Source organism: Chiloscyllium plagiosum, unplaced genomic scaffold, assembly GCF_037043375.1.
Source record: "Chiloscyllium plagiosum isolate Xiang-an unplaced genomic scaffold, Cpla_swu_hap1 HiC_scaffold_11, whole genome shotgun sequence".
NCBI classification, from domain to species: Eukaryota; Metazoa; Chordata; class Chondrichthyes; order Orectolobiformes; family Hemiscylliidae; genus Chiloscyllium; species Chiloscyllium plagiosum.
In genome coordinates, this window is record NW_028270149.1 from 2,801,214 (window position 1) to 2,813,320 (window position 12,107).

At 44.9% G+C, this 12,107-nt stretch overlaps 1 protein-coding gene across 1 annotated transcript in view; it reads left to right on the forward strand.

Moving 5' to 3' along the window:
* LOC148148735 (uncharacterized) overlaps positions 1-12,107 on the forward strand; it is a 32,506-nt gene that overhangs the window by 766 nt on the left and 19,633 nt on the right. The gene's annotated exons all lie outside the window — the stretch shown is intronic.

Here is a 12,107-nt window from a genome sequence, read left to right on the forward strand (position 1 = left end):
CCGGAGCAATCTGGAACAGCACCCCGGAGTGATCCAGATTGGTTGGGAATCACCCCAGAGTTGCCCTATCAGCCCTGGAGTGATCCAGGTCAGCACTTGATCACCCCCCCCCCGGTGCTGGATGACCAGAGTGATCCAGAAGTATGCCAGATGAATACCAGTGTGATCTGGAGCAGAGCTCGGTCACACCAGGAGTTATCTAGATCAGCAATCATCCAGAGAGTCATAGAATCACCCCCAAATTGATTATTTATAGTTGTCAATTAATTACATTAATAACTGTCTCTCTCTTTCTAACACTAGCACAGACACACACGCACACAGTGTACCAAGACACAGTGACCAGCACTGTTTTGCTTACTATACAGACAGATCGTACCATAAAAAATGCATCAAGGTAGCAAACTACAGAGAGAGATCAGAATTAACAAAGGGCATAAGTATAATGTCAGAAGGAATTATTTAAAAGGGACCTAAGAGGCAACATTTTCATGCAGAGGACGATGAGTGTATGGAATGAGGAGGCTGGTCCAATTACAACATTTGAAAGGTATCTGGATTGATACATGAATACATGAATAGGAAAGGTTTGAAGAGATTTGGACCACATACTGGGAAATGGAACTAGATTAATTTAGGACACCTGATCAGCATGGATGAGTTGGACTGAAGGGTCTGTTTCTGTGCTGTATATCTCTGACTAAGTTCTCTTCCAAGTCACTTACCACCTTGACTTGGAACTACATCACCATTCCTTCAGTGTTGCAGTGTTAAAATGAAGTAACTCCCTCCCTAATAGCACTGTTGATTGACTTTTTGCACATGAATTGCAGCAGTTCAAGAAAACAGCTCCCCCACCTAAACGGCAATTAGGGACGGACTAATGATGCTCACATCCTATGACTGAATAAAAAGACACAATCTGAACAGCTGATTGGAACACCTCGGTGGGTGTTTAGCTAAGTAATTGTAATTCAGGCCAGGCAGTAGCAATGGATTCCCTTTCATGAGGGATTTTGATGAACTGACTGGATCTGTTAGGCCAAGTGCAGGGAAATGGGGTTAGTGTGGATGAACATTTTGGTCAGCATGGACCAGTTTGGGCCAAAGGGCCTGTCTCCGTGCTGTAGGACTCTTTGACTATATTTAAATACTTTGTGGGCATTTTTAACAATCTTAGAATGATTACAAGGAGGCCATTTGGTCTGAATGACGTTTAGGGCTTTTTAAAATGAGAAATTCAAGTAGTTGCTGTTCCTGGCCCTTTTTTAGTTGCCTTGCTTTCTTTGGATCCTTATATAGCTGTCTTTTAACAGATTGTATTTGCTACAATCACCATGTTATCAGATATTGCATTCCAGATCCTAAATCATTCACTGCATCAATTTTCGTGCAGATAGTTTGACTTTATGGTTCTCTCATCTCCAAAATCTGAAACGTATCAGTTGAAGTTGAGTACATAGAGTTTCAAGTCTTATATTCCCCAAGCTTGTCATGTCTGAACGGATTGATTAAAAAAAATCAATCCAGCAGAAGAACAGCATCAGTAGAAGGATCTGTGGTGGAACATCCATAACTTCCAAACCTCTTCACTATTAGGAAACCTAAGTGCTACGGTAAGGGAAATCTTGAAGTGATTGGAGGTGAATTTGGAAATTAAGGTTGTAAGTCCAGTTATCAGGTGTTATGATCCCAGATGATGGTATTACTGGACATTCTAATCCCAGAATGTAATCAGGCCTGAGATCATTTTAAAATTAACAGTGATCATTCATTGAAACAAAATCACATGAGGCTGCAGAGTTTCTTGAACAACAGGATATAAATTTATGACACAAAAGACAAAAGCAAAGAAGAAAACAAATTATCTTGATGTGGAACACATTCAAAACAAATCTGAAAACATCCAGCGAAGCAGTTTTAATTTATTACCAACATCATCACTTCACATTAATTCAAACCCAAAGAAATTACCCCTTTGCATCACATATGTAAGTCTGGTGTAGCTGATTCATCGGATTTCTTTCCTTTAGACTGTGAAGATTCTTAATATGAATACTCAACAGCTAAAAGTTGAGATTTTCTTGGCTTTGTAAATAACCTGTCAATTTCTCATCAAATGACAGTAAGTTGGAGGCTGAGGAGTGGCAGGAGGAGTTTAATTTGGATAAATGTGAGATATTGCATGTTGGTATGTTACGATATAGGGTAAGCCCCTCTGCTAATCTTAAACCCGACACACAGAGAAGCTGCCCTCGCACCATAATGTGGAATTCTCATGCATGTCTGTTTGGCTTGTCCTACGATGGATGTGTTGTCACAGTCGAAGCGGTATCCTTCCTCATCTATATGTAAGGATAACGCACGAGAATTCCTAGAAGCATGGCATTCCAACGGGAACTCTACCAACAAACACATCGGGTTAGACCCCATCCACCACCCCCCGAGAAAAAGAACAGGAAATAACATCACCATGGGAAATGATGTCACCACCAGAAATGGCATTACCAACCCAAAGAAACCCAAACATATAAATAGAAAGCAGGAATTATCCATATTGCTTTGCCCAGAGGCCTACTGAAGATGTTACCTCGAAGGGTGACGAAACGTCTGGAAATGAACCTACCAGCTCAGGGAGCAAACCTACATCCAGTAAAGTTCTAATTTGATTGGATTTTGGTATTTGGGACATAATTTAAATTGATTGGCCGAACTTCCATGGCAACACAACTCCAACTATTTGTTTCGACCAAGTGTTACATTTTTACCTTGTTCAGGACACTCAGTGCTTTCAGTCAGCCCTTGCTAGCTTCCTCTCTCTCAAAGTTACAGTACACCTCTATACCTTCATTACAGGTAAAATAAACAAGGGCAGGACTTGTATAATTAAAAGTAGGGCCTGTAGTAGTTCTAAGAGAAAGTGAGGAACAACAAACAAAAAATTACAGGACAGGAACAGGTCCTTTGGCCCTCCAGGCCTGCACTGATCCAGATCCTCTGTCTAAATCTGTCACCTACTTTCCAAGGATCTGTATCCCTCTGCCCCTGCCCATTCATGTATCTGTCTAGATACATGTTAAATGACGCTATCGTTCCCACCTCCGCCGGCAATGCACCCAGACACCCACCACCCTCTGCGTAAAGAACTTCCCACGTATATTTCCCTTAAACTTTTCCCTCTCACATTGAACTCGTGACCCCTAGTAATTAAGTCCCCCACTCTGGGCAAAAACTTCTTGCTATCAACCCTGTCTACATCGCTCATAATTTTGTAAACCTCAAATTAGTACCCTGAGAAAGTCTAAAGCCTTAAAACTTGTCTTCAAACATTTAGCTTAAAATAAGACATAAGATCTGATTAGTTAGAATTGACAGTGGGGCAGGAAATGGTGCCAGGAGTGGGCTGTAGGCTGGTAGGGAATGTGGACCTGACGAGGGAGTCACGGAAGGAATGGTCTTTTTTGGAAAGCTGACAGGGGTGGGGTGGGAAATATATTTGGAGGTCCATTAGTTCAGTGGGACAAGTGCAGGTTGAGACAATAGGTCATATTTACTGCACTGGAAAATAGACAGGCAGGAAAGCTCAGAAAAGAGGGGGGAATCTTAAAGAATGCAAAAGATAGGGACACCTGGGCTCACCAAGTGATAACAGGATACTGTAAGACAATTAAGAACATTTGCCTTAGCATCGGTGAATCTGTGTGAACAGGACACCAAGTGATAACATTCACAGCCGTTCCCTTGTGAAATTAATGAGAGTGTTTGATTCTGACCCTGAAACGAAACCCGGTACTATCAAAAACTTGGTAATTAATGGTTAGATGCTGCCAATTATAATGGATTCTTATTACCCCTTGCAAGCAGGGCAGTCACAGAGAGAAAAGAAATCTTTGCTGTTACAAAACCCTGACTTGAGAGTTCAAAAGGACACTAGAGAGAGAGAGACCATTTTAGTGCTGAGGCTGTTGAATCTAGCACAAAATTAACTCTTAGTGCTTATCTGCTTTGGATTGAATTTAATTGCATTTTGAGACTTTTTGATGATTTTGAGTAGCCATTACTGGTCATGAAATGCAAACTCTGTAAAAGAAAATATTGACAAAGCGTTAACTTACTTGCTGTTTTTACAGACTGCCCCACTGTCAATTCCAACTAATGTCTTATTTGAATCAAACTTGAAAAAAAAGGCATGTTTATTTTGAGACTAATTAATCATATTAAATACAACCTTGCAGTAACATTTCAGCCTCAGGTACAGAATGATTCTGTGCTTCAGATTAAAAGCAGGAATCAACTCCCAACTTAAAATTATTCTAAACCTAACATTGAAGAGATTCTGACACAATCTGTCAGGAAGCCATTTTATGGTCAAACGTTTGCCCTCCTTGCTAAGAAGCCATTTCGTAAGACAATGATATCAGACATGCAAGCTGTGCAACGTTACCTGAAGACATCTCCCACTTAATTTAGACTGGTACTTCTTTATAGGAACTTATCTCGCCAGCAGACACCTAACTCAGCTGGATAGCTCAAGGCCTGTAGGAGTGATCAGTCAAGCACACACAGATCTGTCAATTAACTTTTCTTCCTTACGAATTATTGTCTATCACGGTTATCTGTCTAATTAAGAATATGCAATGTTTTTGTAAACTTTTGTATAAAGGAAGCCACTTTGTATCAGTACATCAGAGTAGCCTGCTGGGGCACTTGAAGAGCTGGTACCCTACTCTCCTAGGTTATTAGAACCTAGTTAGTTTAGCTTATGGGTATCAGGGTTATGTTGTAACAGTAATGCTATTAGTGAATAAAGGGGATGACTAAAATTAAACTAAACTGTCTGTAAGTGGTTTTTATTCCAGACTTCCAAAGAGTACGATCTCCGGGACGAACCAAAAGAGAGGCTTTACAGGTCTGAGTCCACAAGGGATTCCCTGGACTGTCTCAAATCTGTATTTTAACAACCCCACTCAAGCTCCGTCTTTCTAATGAAAATAATCCTAATCTACTCAACCTCTCTTCGTAGCTAGCACCCTCCATACAAGGCAACATCCTAGTCAACCTCGTCTGCACCCTCTCCAAAGCATCCACATCCTTTTTGTAATGTGGCAACCAGAACTGTTCACAGTATTCCAAATGCGGCCGAACCAAGCCATATACAACTGTAACATGACCTGCCAACTCTTGTACTCAATACCCCGTCTGATGAAGGAAAGCATGCCATATGCCTTCTTGATCACTCTATAGACTTGCGTTGCCACCTTCAGGGTACAATGAACCTGAACACCCAGATCTCTCTGTATGACAATTTTTCCCCGGGCTTTTCCATTTACTTTATAGTTTGCTCTTGAATTGGACCGTCCAAAATGCATCACCTCGCATTTGCCTGGATTGAACTCCATCTGCCATTTCTCTGCCCAACTCTCCAATCTATCTATATTTTGTTGTATTCTCTTGACAGTCCCCCTAACTATCTGCTACTCCACCAATCTTAGTGTCATCTGCAAACTTGCTAATCAGGCAACCGATACCTTCCTCCAGATCATTTATGTTTATCACAAACAACAGTGGTCCCAGCATGGATTTCTGTGAAACACCACTTGTCACATTTGAGAAACTCCCTTCTGCTACTACTCTGTCTCCTGTTGCCCAGCCAGTTCTTTATCCATCCAGCTAGTACATCCTGGACCCCATGCGACTTCACTTTCTCCACCAACCTATCATGGGAAACCTTATCAAATGCCTTACTAAAGTCTATGTATATGACATCAACAACCCTTCCCTCAATCAACTTTGCCACTTGCTCAAAAGAATTCTATTACGTTGGTAAGACATGACCTAAAAACCATGCTGCCTATCACTGATAAGCCCATTTCTTCCAAATGTAAATAGATCTTATCCGTCAGTATCTTCACTGGCCACGAACCACTTCCCTACCACTGACATCAGGCTCACCGGTCTATAATTACCTGGATTACATTAGCATTTCTCCAGTCATCCGAAACCTCGCCTGCGTTCAACGATGCTGCAAAGATATCTGTTAAGGCCCCAGGTATTTCCTCTCTCTCACTTCCCTCAGTTACCTGGGATAGTTCCCATCTGGACCTGGGGACTTGTCCACCTTAATACCTTTTGGAATACCCAACACTTCCTCCCTCCTTATGCCAAGTTGACCTAGAATAATCAAACTAGTAGAAAGTGAGGCTGCACTTGCTGGAGGTCAGAGTCAAAGAGCATGGTGCTGGAAGAGCGCAGCCGGTCAGGCAGCATCCGAGCAGCAGGAGAGGCAATGTTTTGAGCATAAACTCATCAAGAAGGGGGGGGGGTTGTCCAATGGGACTCAGAATTAAATGGGAGGAAGGTAGCTGGGAATGCGATAGGTCGATGAAAGTGGGGGCGAGGGTGATAGATCAGAGAGGAGGGTAGGACATGCACTAAACAACCCCACCACCCTGCAACTGAACACAATCAACTCCCCCTCCCACTCTGCCAAGGACATGCAAGTCCTGGGCGTCCTCCACCACCAAACTCTAGCCACCTAATGCCTAATGGAAGAATGCCTCATCTTCTGCCTTGGGACCCTCCAACCACACAGGATCAATGTGGATTTCACCAGTTCTCATTTTCACTCTCCCCACCTTATCCCAGATCTAACCTTCCAACTGGGCACCGTCCTCTTGAACTGTCCTACCTATCCATCTTCCTTCCTACCTATTCGCTCCACTTCCTCTCTGACCTATCACCTTCACTCCCAGAGGGTTCTATCCTTTTATGGGGTTGGAGGGATGGCATTCAAGGTCGAGGTGCAGGAAGTGGAGGAGATATGCTGGAGTAGTTGTGTCGAGCAGAGAGACCTAGGAGTTCAAAACATAATTCTTTGAAGTTGGCATCACATATAGACAGGGCAGTTAAGGTGGCATTTAGCACACTTGCCTTCATTATTCAGACCTTGGATTAAAAAGGAGTTGGGACATCATTGAGGTTGTGCAGGACGTTGGTGAGGCCTGTTCTGGAGTACTGGCTCCAGTTCTGTTAGCCCTGTTATAGGAAAGACTTTATTGAGCTGGAGAGGGTTCAGAAATGTTGACAGGAATGAAGGGTTTGAGTTATAAGGGGAGGCTGGTTCAGTTGGGAAATGTTTCATTGGAGTGTAGGAGGTTGACATTGCCCTTATTGATGTTTATAAAATGTAAGGGGTATAGAAAAGGTGAATGGCAGGTGTCTTTTTCCTCGGAGTGGGCATTTCAAGATGAGGTAACATATTTCTAAAGGTGAGAGGAGAAAGATTAAAAAAAAGGGGCACAAGGGGCAACGTTTTTACACAAAGTGGTTCGTGTGTGGAATGAACTGCCAGAAGAAGTGAGTACAGTTACAATGTTTAAAAGACATTTGGATAAGTTCATAAGAGCATAAGAACTAGGAGCAGGAATAGGCTATCTGGCCTCTCGAGCATGGCTGATCTTTTCATGGCCTCAGCTCCATGTACCCACCCTCTCAAAGTAACCCTTAATTCCTTTATTGTTCCAAAAAAATAGTACCTTAGCTTTAAAAAACATTTACTGAAGTAGCATCAACCACTTCACTGGGCAGGGAATTCCATAGATGAACAACCTTCTGTGTGAAGATGTTCCCCTTAATTCAGTCCTAAATCTGCTGCCCCTAATTTTGAGGCTATGCCCTCTTGTCCTAGTTTCACCCGCCAGTGGAAACATCATCTCTACATCTACCTTACCTATTCCCTTCATAATTTTATATGTTTCTATAAGATCCCTCCTCATTCTTCTAAATTCCAATGAGTATAATTCCAGTCTATTCAGTCCCTCCTAATAAACCAACCCCCTGAACTCTGGAATCAACCTCATGAACCTCCTCTACATCCCCTGCAAGGCCAGTATATCCTTCCTCAAGTAAGGAGGCCAAAACTGCACACAATACTCCTCACGAGCACCCTGCACAGCTGTAACATAACCTCCCTGCTCAATCTCTTTAACAATGGAGGACAAAATTCCATTTTCCTTCTTAATTCCCTGTTGCACCTGCAGACCAAGCCTCTGTGATTCATGCACAAAGACATGCAGGTCCTTCTGCACAGCAGCGTGCTGCAACTTTTTAACCATTCCAGTAATAGTCTTTTTTTTTTAACTATTACTCCTCCCAAAGTGGATGACTTCATATTTATTAACATTATATTCCATCTGCCAGACCTTTGCCTACTCACTTTCTACATTCCTCTGCAAACTTTGCTCTGCCACTCATCTTAGTGTCATCTGCAAACCTGGACATACACCAAATCATCGATATAAATTGTGAATAATTGTGGTCCCAACACCGATCCCTGAGGACCACCACTAGTCACTGATTGCCAACCAGAATAGCACTCATTTATCCCCGCTCTTTGTTTCCTGTTAGTTAACCAATCTTCTATCCATGCTAATACTGTACCTATAATGCCATGTGTCTTTAGACTATGCAGCAGCCTCTTGTGCAGCACCTTGTTGAAGGCCTTTTGGAAATCTAGGTACACAACATCCACTGGGTCCCTGTTGTCCATCGTGTTCATAATGTCTTCATAGAATTCCAAAAGATTAGTTAAGCATGACCTGCCCTTCATGAACACATGCTGCGTCTGCCCAACCGGACAATACCTATCTAGATGCCTTGCTATTTCTTCCTTGATAATCGACTCAATCATCTTCCCCACTTCACAAGTTTAGCTAACTGGTCTATATTTCCCCATCTTACCCCAGATGCAACCTTCCAACTCGGCACCACCCTCTTAACCTGTCCATCTTCTTTTCCATCTATCCGCTCCACACTCCTCTCTGACCTATCACCTTCACACCCACCTCCATTTGCCTATCAAGTTCTCAGCTACATACCCAGCCCAGCCCCAAGCCCCATCACCCTCCCATTTATCTCTCAGCCTTGGCCCACAAACCTCAGGATTGGACACTCTGGAGGCAGGAAACATGTTTCTGCCGATGGGTGAGTCCCGAACCAGAGGACACAGCTTAAAAATAAAGGGTAGGCCATTTAGGACAGAGATGAGGAGAGTGGTGGCTGTGTGGAATGCTCTGCCCCAGGCGACAGTGGAGGCCCAGTCTCTGGATTCATTTAAGAAAGAGTTGGATAGAGCTCTCAAGGATAGTGGAATCAAGGGTTATGGAGATAAGGCAGGAACAGGATACTGATTGAGGATGATCAGCCATGATCATAATGAATGGTGGTGCAGGCTCGAAGGGCAGGATGGCCTACTCCTGCACCTATTGTCTATCTTTTGTCTATCGCCCTTTTTAAACAGTGGTATTACATTTGCTGTTTTCCAATCTGCTGGAACTAACCCAGAGTCTAGCGAATTTTGGAAAATTACCACAAGTGCACTTGCTATTTCTCCCACCATCTCTTTACTACCCTGGGACGCATTCCATCAAGGCCAGGAGACTTATCTATCCTTAGATCTATTAGCTTGCCCAATACTACCTCTTCCATAATAATAATTGTTTCTAGGTCCTCACCTACCTTCGTCTCTGTCAATTATTGACCTGTTTTACGTGTCAAGAGTGTGGTGCTGGAAAAGCACAGCCAGTCAGGCAGCGTCTGAGGAGTAGGAGTATGTTTTGGGCACAAGCCCTTCATCAGGAATGAGGTTTGTGCGCCAAGGCTGAGAGATAAATGGGAGGGTGATGCGGCTTGGGGCTAGGATGGGTACGTAGCGGAGAGCTTGATAGGTAAATGGAGGTGGGCATGAAGGTGATAGGTCAGAGAGGAGTGTGGAGCGGATAGATGGGAAAGAAGATGGACAGGTCAAGAGGGTGGTGCCAAGTTGGAAGGTTGCATATCTGGGGGCTGGGGAAATGAGGAAACTGGTGAAATCCACGTTGATCCCATGTGGTTGGAGGGTACCAAGTCAGAAGAGGAGGTGTTCTTTCTCCAGGCAGCAGGTGGTAAGGGTTTGGCAATGGAGGAGGCCCACGACCTCCAGGACCTTGGGGGAGTTAATGTGTTCGACCACAGGGTGGTGGGGTTGCTTTGTGTGTGCGTCTCGGAGATGTTCTCTGAAGCATTCCACAAGTAGGCGTCCTGTCTCCCCAGTGTAGAGGAGACTGCATCGGGTGCAACGGATACAGTAAATGACATGTGTGGAAGTGCAGGTCAATCTCTAATGAATGTGGAAGGCTCCTTTGGGCCTTGGATGGAGGTGAGGGGGAAGGTGTGGGTGCAGGTTTTGCAAATTTTGCGGTGGCAGGGAAAGGTGCCAGGAGGGGAGTGTGGATTGGTGGGGGGTGTGGACCTGACAAGAGAGTTGCAGAGGGAATGGTCTTTATGAACACAGATAAGTGTGGAGAGGGAAGTATATCTCTGGTGGTGGGGTCTGTTATTGGTGGCAGAAATGGCGGAGGATGGTGTGATGTATCCGGAGGTTGGTGGGGTGGAAGGTGAGGACTCGGGTGGGGGGGGGGGGGGTTCTGTCCTTGTTGCGGTTGGAGGGGTGGGGTTTGAGGGCAGAGGTGCGGGAAGTGGATGAGATGCACTGGAGGGCATCGACCATGTGGAGGGGAAATTGCAGCCTTTGAAGTAGGAGACCATATTAAGTCAGTCTCCTTTGAATCCTCTCACTTTGTCCAGACCAAATGGGTAGCCATCGGCACCTGAATGGGCCCCAGCTATGCTTGTCTTTGTCAATTACGTGGAACAGTCCATCTTCCGCAATTACACCGGCACCATTCCCCACTACATTGATGACTGTATGGGCACTACCTCGTGCTCCCACAAGGAGGTACAACAATTCATCAACATGTTCCACCCTAACCTAAGGTCACCTGGACTATCTCAGACACTACCCTCCCCTTCCTGGACCTCTTCATCTCCATCAATAGTGACCGGTTCAACTCTGACATCTTCTACATACCCACCGACTCCGACAACTACCTGGATTATACCTCCTCCCACCCTGCCTCCTATAAAAACACTATCCCTTATTCCCATTTCCTCCGCCTCTGCCACATTTGATTCCAGAAGGACCAATTCAACCGCAGAACATACCAGATGGCCTCCAGAAGACTGCAATTTCCCCTCCCATGTGGTCGATGATGCCCTCCAGTGTGTCTCATCCACTTCCCGCACCTCTGCCCTCAAACCCCACCCCTCTAACCGCAACAAGGTCAGAACCCCCCCCGGTCCTCTCCTTCCATCCCACTAACTTCCGAATACATCGCATCATCCTCTGCCATTTCCACCGTGTACAAACAGATCTCACCACCAGTGATATATTTCCCTCGCCACCCCTACCTGCGTTCCATAAAGACCTTTCCCTCAGTGACTACCTGTCAGATCCATGATCTGCACCAACCCACCCTCCCATCCCAGCACCTTCTCCTGCCACCACAGGAATTGCAAATCTGCGCCCACACCTCCCCCCTCACCTCCATCCAAGACCCCAAAGGAGCCTTCCACATCCATTAGAGATTTACCTGCACTTCCACATACGTCATTTACTGTATCTGTTGTTCTTGATGCGGTCTCCTCTATATTGAGGAGACAGGACGGCTACTTGTAGAATGCTTCAGAGAACATCTCAGGGGGACACACATGAACCAACCCCACCGCCCCACGGTTGAACACTAACTTCCCCTCCCATTCCCCCAAACACTTGCAGGTCCTGGGCGTCCTCCATCGCCAAACCCTTACCACCCACCGCCTGGAGGAAGAACACTTCATACTCCTCCTTGGGACCCTCCAACCACATGGGATCTATGTGAATTTCACCAGTTTCCTCATTTCCCCTCCCCCCACCTTATCCCACATCCAACCTTCCAACTTGGTACCACCCTTTTGACCTGTCCATCTTCCTTCCCACCTATCCGCTCCATCCTCCTCTCTGATCTATCACTTTCACCCTCCCCTTCATCTAACTATCACACACTCAGACCTACCCCCTGCAACCCCACTGCCCCTCCCATTTATTTCTCAGCCTCTTTGGCCCAAAAGTCTCATTCCTGATGAAGGGCTTGTGCCTGAAAAGTCAATTTTCCTGCTCCTCAAATTCTGTCTGACCTGCTGTGCTTTTCCAGCACCACACTCTTGATTCTGATCTCCAGCATCTGCACTCC